Here is a 14,044-nt window from a genome sequence, read left to right as displayed (position 1 = left end):
ATTTTGTTTGTTTTAATCTTGCTACATATTAATTTCATTTGGAAGGTCCAGTTCTTATATGTTATGAGAACAAATAAATAATTTTACCTTTTTCACTGCTTCCATACCTGTTACAATTTTATAGACCTCTACCATATCCCCCCCTTAGTCTCCTCTTTTCTCAGATGGAAAATCGCAGTCTTTTTAAACTTTCTCCATCTGGCATCCATTCCAAAACCCTAATCATTTGTTGCCCTTTTCTGAACCTTTTCCAATGCCAGTATATCTTTTTGAGATGAAGGGACCACATCTGTATGCAGTATTCAAGATGTGGGAATACCATGGTTTGATATAGAGGCAATAAAATGTTCTCTGTCTTTTTCTTTAACCCCTTTTTTTAAAGAGTCCTATCATTCTGTTTGCTTTTTTGACTGCTGCTGCACACTGAGGCTATGTCTAGACTACAGAGTTTTGTTGGAAAAACAGCCATTTTTCCAACAAAACTTGAGTTACGTCCACACTGCAAGTGCGTTCTTTCAGTAGTAAATAGAAAGAACAGAGGGCTTTTTGCGCAATTGGTAATCCTCATTCTACGAGAAAGAAGCCTTTTTCCAAAAGAGCTCTTTCTCCAAAAGGTGTGTGAGGACGGGGAAGAGGGATTTTTTTGGGGAGAAGAGGAAAAAGCACAGATGCCCTGGTGACTATTCTGTCTATAGCAGTCACTGCTTACATGCGAGATAGCATCCAAACTGTCTGGATGCTCTCTTTCAAAAAAGCGCATCGCTTTTTCAATGCGCTTTTGCAATGTAGACGTGCTCTTACACAAGCATTTTTTTGGAAGATCTCTTCTGATAAAAGCTTCTTGCTCAAGAAGCCTGTAGTGTAGATGTAGCCTGGGTGGATGTTTTCTCAGAGAACTATCCACAATGACCAAAATCTCTCTCTTGAGTAGTTATAGTTAGATTAGTCTCCATCATTTTGTATGTATAGTTGGGATTATTTTGCCAAAGTGCATTAATATGTATTTATCAACTTTAAAATTAATTTGCCATTTTGTTGCCCAGTCACCTAGTTTTGTGAGATCCTTTTGAAATTCTTCACAGTCTGCTTTGCTCTTAACTTTCCCCATCCCTAAACACACACACACTGCCTTAGGTAGTGTGGTTCTGTTGCCATAGCCTAGTGTTTCCCAATTTTATTTGTCCACGGAACCCTTTTAAACTTGAAGGAATTTCATGGAACCCCTAATAACAGTCTTACGTATGGAACAGGGTGTCAGAGCAAGCTGGGAACGCGGGGCCTTGTGGGAGGAGGGGAGTGAGTGAGGGGGATTTGGGTGTGGGATCTGGGCATGAGGGGGGACACTAACCTGGCTCGGCACCTTGCTGCAGCAGTGAAAGCCTCCAGGCAGTTGTTGTCATTCCTCCAGCAGGGATGTGGGAGAGGGAACTCATTCCTCCCCTCCCCTTGCAGTGGGGATCCCAGCACAGCGGCTTCCCCGCTGGCAGTGGGGTGGGGTGGGGTGTAGAAACCCTAACCTTCCCCACCAGAACAGACTCTGCCGCTTCCCCAGCAAAGTGGGAAAGGCTGTGGGAGAGAGAGAGTGGCAGTGCACGGGGGGCAGCGAGCCCAAGCGCGCCCTGGGTGGGGGAGGGCAGAGCTCCAGCTGAGTTTCATGTGGACCCTGCCAAGTTCCAGGAGTGGCTACTTGACACCTCAGACCCAGTCACCCCTCCCCCTCCCGGCAGCAGCAGCTGCTGTAACAAGCCACCGCCTGCACACGAGGAGAAGGAGGCTGCGCGGCACCGGAGGCCCCATGGGACGGGGCAGTCCTGCAGGGTGAGAAGAGGGCCGCGCGGTCGTGGGGCAGTTGCAGTGGGTGGTAGAGCGGCCAGAGAGGCGAGCTGCCAGCAGCCAGCCCCCACTGGCACAGCTCCAATGGGAGCTGCCTATGGGCTCTTCAGAGGCGGGGGAGTAGAATTTTCTTGCAGAACCCTTACTTTCACCATTTGGGAAACACTGCCATAGCCGAATGTATCCGGAAGCAAATCAACCAGTTGGAGGAAAGAATGTCATTGCACTATGTACATTAATCTTATATAAACTAGTCTTCTGTCCCACATTGTACTCTGATCCTAGGGATTATGATAGCTCCATGCCACAAAGTCTGCCCACTTAGAGTTTCATAACTTCAGCTTTCAGTAGGCAGCTGACGTCCCATGCTGAATGGGCTGACAGCATTCCTTGGCATAGACCCAGTCTGCTCCTACAGTTGCATGAGATCATTTCCATGCTCTACTACAGGGGTCGGCAACCCTTTCAAACCAAAGAGCCAAACTCAGAACGAGTGGGTCAACAAAGAGCCGTATAAGAATGCCCATTTGCATGACTAAAAATGTACTACGTAATATTATTGATAATTGATATAATGATTAATAATAGCATAAATGAAACACTGTACTCACAGACTTCATTTAATGGGGCTGCATCTTTTCGCACATTTCTTTGAAGTTTATATTATAACTGGTGAAATTCAGCTTCATGCAGACATTCAGGCTGTCTTCTATCAGTCTTATGGCAGGGATCTGAGGATGTGGGGGAGCAGGAGTCTGGGTTGGGATGTATGAGGGGCTCAGGACAGGGAGTCTGGGTGTATGATTGGCTCAGAGCACAAGGCTGGAGTGCTTAGGGGGCTCAGGAGTGTTATGGCAGGGGTTGGGCATGTTGGGATGCCGGAGTCTGGGATGTGGGATTATGATGGGCTCAGGGCAGGAAGTTCAGGTTATGATGGGCTCAGGGTTGGGTGGAGGGTACAGAGTGTTATGATGTCTTGGCCAGATGGGGGCTGCTTGGGCCTCAGTTGGGGGCTCGTTGGCCAGGCTTCGTTGTAAACGAAGTAAAATATTATGTCCAACACAAAAAGGTTTCAAAGTTGTCTTTAATTATGGCAGGGGTGGGGAACCTTTTTTGGGTCAGGGGCCACTGAGTTTGGATGAAGGAGGCAGTTGTGACCCGAGGCATTGGATTGGGATGCAAGGGTTTGGGTTGTGACCTAGGGCAGGAGGGGATTGTGATCTGGACAGAGGATTGGAGTGCAGGATCTGACAGGGGGTATGGACTCAAGAGGGGGGCAGAGGGTTTCGGTTATGTGGGGGAAGATCTGGAGTGCTAGCTGGGAGTCTTACCAGTGAGACACTAGGCCGGTGGTCCCCGCGCGTGCCATGGTGCCCGGCGGGGCATTTATGTGTGCCCGCCAAACAATCTGGGCCAGCACTTGGTGCATGGGTGGCCCCGCCCCCAGGTGCATGGCACATGCATGGTGCTGGGGGTGTGGCTCATGGGTGGCCCCTGGACACCCAGCAGCCCCAAAAGGATGGGGACCACTGCTCTAGGCCAGCAGCCCAGCATGTTTCTCATTAGTGTTCCTCCCTTCCCCCCACCCTTTCCCCGCACAGGCTGCAGGACCATATGCTCTGTGAATTAGAGCCTGAGGGGAGGGAGAAATGGTGCTTTGCGTGCTGCTGGCCAATGGGATTGTGCTGGGGGAAGCAGCAACCATCAGGCACCACTCCACCCTCCCCTTTCAGCTCACAGTTTGTGAAAAACAAACATCCCTGCACCGGCTTCTCTGAGCAGCGTGTGGAGGCGTGGCAAGCAGGGGAGTCTGGCTGAGGCAGTGATTTCTGCTGGTGGCATGTTAGAATCCTGCCATTCCCTATGGAGACGGACAAAATGTATCTTAAACACACACACATACTCTCCTCCTAAAAGTTCTCTGTGACCCACAGAACCCTTTTTTGTACTCGGTTGCCCATAGCCCCATCACTACACTGTCCAGCCACAACAGAAGCCACATTTCTTCCAGCTCAGGAGATACTTCGGCTCAATGTAATCAATGCTGCACCAAGAGCTGCTAACAAATATGCTGCTAAAAATGCAGTGTATGATCCTCATCTGTTACGCGTTTCTGTCCTGCTTTGGATGAACAAGAGACAGGAATGTTAATCAGATTCTCCAGAGAGAGACCTGGGTTTGCTTGAATTCTGCTGGTCCCCTTGCCAGAGGTGTGTTTGTGAATGAAAAAAGATAGACTCTCAAGATTAACCTCCCGATCACCGGCAAATAGCATCTATTTCTGGAGGAGATATAAATTGGGATAGGGCTTATCTCTGGAGAGAGAATAATCATTCTTTTGTTCTGACCCTTGGCCTCTCTGAACTATTTCAGGGTACCAGCTCCCCTGAATGATTAGTGATTCTTGCCACTCACCAGGCCTTAATCTGTGTTACACTAGGGCTCCTTTACACAATCCTGTCTGCATAGACAGTAAGTAGAAATGGAATCCCGAGACTACTGCCTGGGCAGGAAGTCTCTGGTGCTGGCCCTGTTCCCACTTAATAAGAGGCATGGCACTACACTGAAGTGATTTGCCCTGTTCCAGGGCCCACAGGTTGCTCTGGCAACTGGGGAAATCATGGCCCCGGCACATGAGAAACACAAAGTTTCATTTGAAGGCATCTTTGTCCCTCCATCTTTTCCCTGCTGCGAGTGCAGGAATTGAGGAGCTGAGAATCAGACCCACAAAACACTGACTTTACTTCATTTGCTTTTCTTTATTTGTGATAGCTGTAGTGCAGGTGGATGGAGCCCCGCTGCATGCTGGAGTTACGGTGGCTCACAGCAAGTATTGGCAGCTTTGATTACAGAGCATTATTTTCCTACTGATCAAATCACTACAAGTAGCAAAAGATGGTTTCAAAATATTTTAAAATTAACTTCATGAGTTGTAAAGATACAAAATGCTTATTTTTGCTCCAGGGTAGCACTAGCAAACCTACTGTATCTGTCTACCCAACCTTGCCTGCTGCACCATTGGCTGTGTGATTCTTAGTTTGATTTATTTTACTATTTTCCTCTTCTAGTGGGAAATTTGCTTTGGGCTAGGGGGAAGAAAGACAGAAGATTAACTGAGTGTTTATCTACTTTAATGCCTTATTGATAGAATATATTTTGAGTATTTGATGCACTGTAGCTTCTGTTTGCATAAATCTGTTATTGACTCAAATGGGTATATTTATTTCTGGCATCAAATTACTGGTGATGCATAACACAACTAGCTGTTCCTTTCTCTTTGGCTATGTCTATACGTCAGCCTTTGTGGGCAAAACTTGTGTCATGCAGGGGTGTGAATATTCCAGTCCCCTGAATGACATAAGTTATATTAACATAAACATTCATGTGCATAGCTTGCAAAGATAGGTTTTATTTATGTCATTGGCATACAGCAGTGATGGGCAACCTGTGGCCTGAGGGCCATATGCAGCCCATTGGGGTTCTTTGTGTGGCCTGAAAGATGTTTTGTTTGCTGTTGCCAATGTGCAAAGTTGGCAGATTCTGCTGGTTTCCATCTACACTTAACGCAAGTGAGGTTCGTGCTGATTGCACACAACACTGACTGTGAGTGCCGTGTGCTCTGTCTGCATCCAATCAAAGTGCTGCTACCAGTACAGTAATTACTCGTTTAACATGTGCCGGCTTAACATGTTTTCGCAATAGCATGATTTTTTTGAGGGACCGTTTTTCGAATAACACAACCATCCCCGAAATAACACAAAAATAATCAAGTGGCACACTACTTTGCACAGCGATATAAGTTGGTGAAAACAGTGGTGAATACACATGATCACAGAGCTCCTCCACTCGCTCATGTGTTTATCTTTGTGTTTTAACAAACAGCGGTGCCTTGTGTTGCTGGATATCTAATGTTGACATTGACTATCCAGAACCAACAAAAAATTGACTTTGCTGCTACCACCATCTGAAACACAACCCCCCACCTTTTCCATTATTTGTAATGGGAATATTGACCCCGCATCGCACATTTTTGCTTAGTACGAACATTTACAGAAATGCATCTATAGTGTTAAATGAGGAATTACTGTACACAAGAACAGTTCGCAAAACTACTGTACTCTGTCATGGGAGACTGTCTTGGATATGACAGTCTTGTGGTCCGGTGAGATGCAGGGCGGCTCATGTGGCTCACTCATTAGCCTAGGGTTGCCTATTGCATCTTCCCCACTTGCAGTGCATTGGTATTGGTATTGGAAGAGCAATGCTAGTGTAGCACTGTAACCATTAGGGTTTTTCCTCTGTTGGTCAGTAGGTCAACTGCTGTTTGACTGCAGGTGGCTGCAAACTACACTTCCCTGTGCTCTTTTTAAATCATTAGTCTGGAAAGGTGAGAAAGAGAGAGTTGGAACAGTACCAGTGTTGTCAGGTGTCAGGAGAATGTTATAAATTGCCTGCTCCACAACACCAATGCAGTATGCTGACTACTAGTGCTTGGAGATGGAAAAACCAAAACACTGAGGCAGGGTGATCTGTGTTTTTACTATTGGTTTGGCTGAAAAAAATGCCATTAATTTGACTCATTAACTCGCTGACATATGTGAGAAGTCTCCTAATAAAAGCTCTGCTCTCCTGCAGCATGGGAGGAAACTACTGGATTAAAATAAATCTTACAAATGAGTGTAATGAATTGTGTTTGGTGCTGTACGGGGACACATTAATCTGTAAATGATTTCTCAGCAGCTTTTGGTGCACGTACTAGCAAATTGCCCAGTAAATGATGGGACTACTAAGGATTTTGCCAAGTGCATGTGAATTAAATTCCAGACTGCTTGAGGCAAACACTGTGTCTTGCTGGGTCCTTGACTTGAGACATGAGGTGACAGAGTGTAATCCTGATGATGTCACATTACAGAACCAATGCCTATGTTTGTACAGCACTGAGCATGCTGGTTATATTCACTAAGTAACTCTCCCTTCACACTGCTGGAGCATATTGCACAACATGATATCCAGTTTAATGATTTTTTAAAATAAGGGGTATTGAGGAGATCTAGGTTGTCTGTCTAGCTCAGATTAGGGATGTAAAATCCTGGTTAACCAGTTAACTGGTTAAACATTAGATTTAACCGATTAAGCAGGATCCCAGCGGGGATTGCTTTATCCTGGCTGGAGCAGTCCTCAGCTGGTGGGGCTGCTGGCCCCCGGTCTACTCAGGGCTATTCACTTCTGTTGCCTCCTGCCTCCACACCCCATGTGGTTCTGCCAGCTCCTGCTGTTTCCCTCCTCCCCCAGGGCTTTCACTGCCAGACCCTGCATCCCTCTACATGGAGCTACTTCCTCCTGCTGCCAACCCCTCTACTCTCGTGCATGGGGCAGTCACCTCTCAGACCCTCTCCATGAGGCTGCTCCCTGGAACCGGTTCACTGTTACCCAGTAACCAGGTGATGATTACCTTTTAACCGTTCAGATCCCTAGCTCAGATGTCTTGCATGTCCTGAAACAAGTCTGTGCCTTGGTTTCCTTCTCTGTAAAATGAAGATAATGAGGATTCACCTGCTGTGGTCATCAGTGAGAGCTGTGCTGTAGCTGAAGGCTTCCAGCATAGCCTTTTGTTGCTGTCACACAGTGGGATCTGGAGGGATGCCAGGGCTGCAGGCACCTACTGTATGAGGAGACCACACATCTGCAGTGGAAGGCGAATGCTGGGTGGCAACGTCCTGAATAAAACTCTGAAAAGGGCCTTAAAAGGGGGTTGTGAGCTTTTTACAGGGTAGCCTTGTGGTTCAGATTTCAGGCCATGTTTTGAATCTTGATATTCCCATATTTAACTTCCCTGCAAGCTTTGAAATCTCTCCCTTTGGAATCTTTATAACCATAATAAACTGCAACAAAAAGGTCTATTTGCTTCTTGATGAACCACAGCTTTACATGTGTAAGTCCCCTCCATGTACAGAGAGGTGAAAACTGCACTATGATAGTGGAAAGAATCCTCCATTTTGTTCTTTTCCTCCCTGCCCCCATCCACATGCTGTACCTGATATTACTGTTTAGTAACTGGGAAGTAGCAGATCTCCTGGGCTGGCTTTAGTTGAAATTTGTTTCTGCTCTTCATGCCACTGAAGTTTCATTCACAAGCAGAAGAAACTCTTTTTATTTTTTATGGTTTTCTGTGAATTTTTTTGATTAGTTCAAATATGTGCAAATTTATAGCACACCAAATCAGGAGGAGGCAGAGAAAGTAGGAGAGTGATTTCTAGAACAAATATCTAAATTGCAAGACTAGGTATTAATTAGGGATGTAAATGTTTAACTAGTTAACCAGTAAGCCTACCCGTTAAGGTTAACCGGTGGGGGCTTGAGCAGCTTCTTGCCTGCGTGCTGGTCTGCTCCAGCCCATGGCAAACAGGGGCTGCTCTGGCCAGACTGCTCTGTCTATTCTGCTCTGCCTTCCCCTTTAATTACCCTGCCCTCCCCATTAACTGGTTAACTAACATGTTTAAGTGGTCAACCAATTAAACATTATTTTACATCACTAGTAAAGGGAATGCTTAACTACTCAGCCATCTGTTTGGAAAAGTAATGTACCCATTTGTCAGTAAGTTCTTAGAAAATGTTGGGGACCTTGTTTCAGAAGGTGGAGGAAGCAACCAGCAGACAACCATTTTGGACCTGATTCTGACTCACAGGGAATTAGTTGTGCATTTGAATCAGTAAGGTAATTTGGGTGAAAGTGATCAGGAAAAGATAGATTTCATGATATAAGGAAAGGGAGGGGAAAGACCCAAAGAATAAAGACTGTGAACTTAGGAGACTTTAACAAACCCAGAGAACTGATCAATAAGGTCCTATGGAAAGGTCTCAAGAGGATAAGAGTTCAGGAGAGCTGGCAGTTTTCTCATGAGATAGTTTGTAATTTGGCCTTTAACACTATCTCAAAAAGAGTACACAGGGCAAAAAGAGTACACAGGGCAGGGGAGAGCTGTAGAAGAGTATAGTTTTGGGATGCTACAGGGGACACTTGAGTGGCATAGAAGGGATATGTGTGTATTGGGAAGAGTACCTGCGGGATACCTGCAGTGCCAAAGCCAGCTGTTGCCAGATCATCTTCAAGAGCTATGAACCATGGCTGCATTCAGGAATTACATCTGGCAAAGGACATAAAAGGCTAATGAAATCTAATAGGGTAATAATAGCCAACATGGATTTGTCAAGAACAAACCATGTCAAGCCAATTTCCTTTTGTGTCAGGATTACTGGACTAGTGGATAAGAAGGAAGCAATAGGTGTGATATCTGCCCTCTTCCCCGCGCTGCTGCCTCTATCAGAAGCAGTAGCAGGGGGAGGGGATAAGGAGGCTGCCATGAAGCAACTTCTGCCCACCACAGGCCCAGGCATACCGTGGGTATGTCTAGACTACATGCCTCTGTCATCAGCAGCATGTAGATTAGGCTACCCGGCATAGGGAAATGAAGCCGCGATTTAAATAATCATTTAAATTAAAATGGCTGCCACGCTCTGCCGACCAGCTGATGACCAGCTGTTTGTCGGCAGATTGCGGCAGTCTAGACGCGCCATGATCGACAAAGAAGCCTTTGTCGACCGGCGCAGGTATGCCTCGTGAAACCAGGTTTACCTGCACCCGTCAACAAAGGCTTCCTTGTCGACTGCGGCGCATCCAGACTGCCCCAGTCTGCCGACAAACAGCTGATCATCAGCTGGTCAGCAAAGCGCGGCAGCCATTTTAATTTAAACGAAGCCGCAATTATTTAAATTGCGTCTTCATTTCCTTATGTCGGGTAGCCTAATCTACATGCATCTGACGACAGAGGCATGTAGTCTTGACAAACCCTGTGGGACCAGCTGCCTCTGGAAGCAGCTCCTGTCCTTAGGCTTCTTCAGTCCTAGCTCATGTCAGGTCCGGGACCTATCCCAGCTGCGTCTCTGCAGATTAAATGTAGTAGTAGCAACTCACTGCGTGCCCAGAGCTTACTACATTTAAACTAAAGAGCCACAAAGTATCTGGACCCAGCACAAGCCAGGACTTTGTTTAATCCAGAGTTGGTTGTGTCAGACTTGAAGATGAACTGTAGCTCAGCAGTTTTTTTGCCGCAGGATGGCTATCTTTAGATCTGCAATTGTGTATCCAGGAAGATCAATCCTGTAAAAGGAGGGAGCAAGCAGGGAGGGTAGCCATCCTGCAGCAAAAAAAACTTCAGGACCAGACTTCAAAGAGAAACTACTGAGCTACAGTTCATCTTCAAGTTTGACACAATCAACTCTGGATTAAACAAAGACTGTGAATGGCTTGCTAACTACAAAAGCAGCTTCTCCTCTCTTGGAATTCACACCTCCAGATCAGCTACTAGAAGTGGGCCTCATCCTCCCTGACTGGATCAACCTCGTCATCTCTAGTCTGATTCTGGCCTGCATATTTATACCTGCCTCTGGAAATTTCCACTACATGCATCTGACGAAGTGGGTCTTTGCCCACGAAAGCTTATACTCCAACACTTCAGTTAGTCTATAAGGTGCCACAGGACTCCTCGCTGAGTTTGCTGATGTTCCTGATTTACCTTCAAAGTCTATAAGTCTGTTTCAGATTTTTTCCTCAGGATGAGTCCACTAGGAACAGTTCACCTTTTCTTTGTGGAGGGAATATTTTTACTATGGCATTGCTCCAATAGGAATTATGGATATGCAATAGGAATAGGGTATGCAAATGCCACTAGAAATTAGCTAGGCATGTGATTTCAGTAAAAATAATAATAAACAATTTCATCATCTGCTACAGAAAACAAGATCATAACATAATTTCTCTGTCACCCAAAATGTCCTCTATTTTGTTTTGGTATTTCTTTTTCAACCAAGCCTGGTTAGGATCCCATTTTCATGTGCTTTCTGCTTACTTCCTAAGTTCAGGATGAAAGAGGAGGTGTCTCATTGAGTTCAGTTTATATCCCCAAAGCTCATAGTCTGATGTCTGTCCTCAATAAAACAGTGAACCCACCAATAATCCCTTTCCCTCCCTCCCGGAATAGTGCTCCTTCTTTGTGGATTTCATATCTCGTATTTGGTACGTAAACAGCGCTTCTCTGATGTTGGCTTCCATTGCTTAATTTACCTGCAGGATTTGGAGATAGGTGAATAAACATGTTTTGTTTGCAAGGAAATCTGTATTAATTCTGCCTTCATACAGATTTCAGGAAGATATTTTCAGCATAGATACAGAAGTTCCTACACAGTATTTGGAGGTACATCTCACATTGACATTGAAGTTCATCATGACTCTGACTTTCATTGAAGACTTTACATTATATTCTTTGGTGAACTAGGTATTGAGAAGTCATAAGTCACAGGAACAAAATGTTGGAAGACATTAAAAGTGAAAGTTCTATATTCTGTAATGGAATTTGCATCCCCAGAGAAAAGGCTGTAAAATACTAAGTTGACCGGCATGGTATAAATGCTTAGATACATTTACATACAATTAAGAATTTAACACTCCCAGACATGACCCTGTAAATTATCAGAACCCATCCACCAATGATGATGACACATAGGAAGTAGCTGGGGAGAAGATTGCCAGCTGTTCCTATGGTGGCTAATAGTCCCCAGGCTGATAGTAATATATGGTTGCAAATACTGCTAGCTAGTGTATTCAATGTTTGCCTTATACTATGAAAATGAACAGTGTGCATTATTAGTAGTGTTTTAATTTTTGGTGCAGTGTATGGAACAAGCACTTGCCTCATGCTTTTTCCACTAATAATATAGAGAGCTGTCTGTCTAAAGTGTTGCAACTTACTCTGCATTTTTGTCCTTTAATAACCACTGACAAAATATTGGGAATGACCATTTAATACCATCCTATGTAAGCACTATTGTTCCACTCTCAAATTGCTAAGACATTTGGTGATTGTAACATGAATAAAACTGGCTGCATAAAAATGTTTACAGTTCAGTCTGACCTTGTAAATCATGTTGATTTTTTGTTTCCCTTCCAAGTGCAAAGCTGGTATGGTGCAAACAGGAGTGCTTCAGAAATAACCCTAATTAGCAATCAGTTGCTATAAATTTGGCTGGGTATATATACTCAGTGGTGTTGAATTTGTTTAATTTCTGCTATCCTGAGCTCAAACTTAGTGAGAGACTGCAAAAACATTTTCTCCTCTTTTTAGGGTCTGCTATGCCCATTCCAGTCAATCAATGTGTTTCTATTGGGATTGATGGGGCTTTGCATCAGGCCCTAATTAATCCATTAAAAATTAGGTAATTGATTTCAGTAATGCATTCTAAATTTAATGTGTGTTCATTCATACAGTAGCATTAAGAATGGGGTGTATGCTCAGCTTTCTATGTCTTACCTCTTATTTCTTATGTCACAGTGTTGTCTAATGTACTTTTTTATTAATTTGCCTTATATATCTCGTCAAGATTCCTGCTGTTTTTAATCTTCTGAATCTTGTGTTAATATAGTTTTTTTATTTCTTTTAGATTTCCTTTGTCACTTTTTTATTGGTTCCAATGTCAGCATGGTAACAGCTGTAAAAATGCATTGTAAAAACAGGTTGAAACTCTCTTAACTGGGACTCTCTGGTCTGGCTGGACCAAGGATGTTCTAGAACCAGAGAGTTCCGGTGGAGGGCTAGCGCCACAAAGCCCCAAAAGCTCTCAGGGCAGCAGGGCTTACTGGCAGGGCAGTGGGAGCTCCATGTATGGCAGCGGGGCTTCCTGATAGGGCTATGTGAGCCCCGTGCGTGGCAGCAGGAGCCCAATGCAGAGGCTGTGGGGCTGCCTGGAGCAGCAGCAGGAGTCAGACTCTGCAGCAGGAAACGGGCATGCAGAAGCAGCAGGGCTGCACAGTGCAGCACTGAAAGCCTGGTCCGTGAAGGCAGTGGGGCTGCCAGGTGTTGCAGCAGGAGTTGGGCTTGACAGCAGGAGCCCATTGCGCAGAGATGGCGGGGTTGCACATTAGGGCAAGCAGGGACTGACAGGGCAGCGGGGCCAGTAAAAGGAGGGAGCAAGCAGGGAGGGTAGCGGTTGGGCCAGGGCTGGAGGTAAGTACAGGCAGTCCCCGGGTTACGTACAAGATAGGGACTGTAGGTTTGTTCTTAAGTTGAATCTGTATGTAAGCCGGAACTGGCATCAGCCGCTGCTGAAACTGATCAGTTTCAACAGCGGCTGAATCTGGACACCAGTTCCACTTACATACAGATTCAATTTAAGAACCCCAGGCGTCCCCAAGTCAGCTGCTGCTGAAACTGATCAGCGGCTGATTCCAGGAAGCCCAGGGCAGAACAACTCAGCCTCGGGCTTCCTGTAGTCAGCCGCTGGTCAGTTTCAACAGCGGCTGACTTGGGGATGCCTGGAGCAGAGCAGCTCAGGTGCTGCTGGGTTGGTCCAGTAGCGCGGCTGCTCCTCGGCGCTACTGGACCAACCCAGCAGCACCCCAGCTGCTCTGCCCCAGGCATCCTGATTCAGCCACTGCTGAAACTGATCAGCAGCGGCTGAATCAGGACGCCTGGGGCAGAGCAGCTGGGGTGCTGCCGGGTTGTCCAGTAGCGCCAAGGAGCGGTGCTGTGGGACCAACCGGCAGTGCCCCACCTGCTCTACCACAGGCCCCCGGCTTTGCTCCACGTCTCCCTGGTCTGCTGGGGGGGAACTAGCAGCATTCCCCCCCCCCAGCAGACCAGGGAGACGTGGAGCAAAGCGGCGGAGGACCCGGGCCGGACCCGCAGCGCTTCCAGATCAGCTGGAAGCACCGCGGGTCCCGCCAGGTCCTCAGCAGCTTTGCTCAGCGTCTCCCTGGTCTGCAGACCAGGGAGACGCTGAGCAAAGCCGCTGAGGACCCGGCCGGACCCGCAGTGCTTCCAGCTGATCTGGAAGCGGCCGCGGGTCCGGCCCCGGGTCCTCCGCTGCTTTGCTCCCCGTCTTCCTGGTCTGCTGGCTCCCCCAGCAGACCGGGGAGACGGGGAGCAGCTTTTCTCTCCCCGGAGGAGGCGGGCGGCGGGACCAGGATTCTCGCCGCTCCAGTCCTCCGGGGCGAGAAATTCTCGTTCGTAACTGTGGATCCGACATAAGTCGGATCCGCGTAACTCGGGGACTGCCTGTAGTGGTGGGGGGCCGAAATTACCACCCTGGTCCAGCAAAATCCCTCATCTGGGATTAGTCAGGTCCCGAGGGTGCTGGACCACTGAGTTTTATCCTGTGG

General features: G+C 46.6%; 1 protein-coding gene across 8 annotated transcripts in view; it reads left to right on the top strand.

Annotated features, from left to right (window-relative positions):
• The window catches only part of FBRSL1 (fibrosin like 1), a 1,043,303-nt gene that overhangs the window by 191,510 nt on the left and 837,749 nt on the right, over window positions 1-14,044 (top strand). The gene's annotated exons all lie outside the window — the stretch shown is intronic.

Source organism: Pelodiscus sinensis, chromosome Z (genome assembly GCF_052426305.1).
Source record: "Pelodiscus sinensis isolate ZL-2025 chromosome Z, ASM5242630v1, whole genome shotgun sequence".
In the NCBI taxonomy this organism is placed as follows: domain Eukaryota; kingdom Metazoa; phylum Chordata; order Testudines; family Trionychidae; genus Pelodiscus; species Pelodiscus sinensis.
Note: the sequence above shows the minus strand (reverse complement) of the source record. Positions and strands in the feature narration are given on the sequence as shown.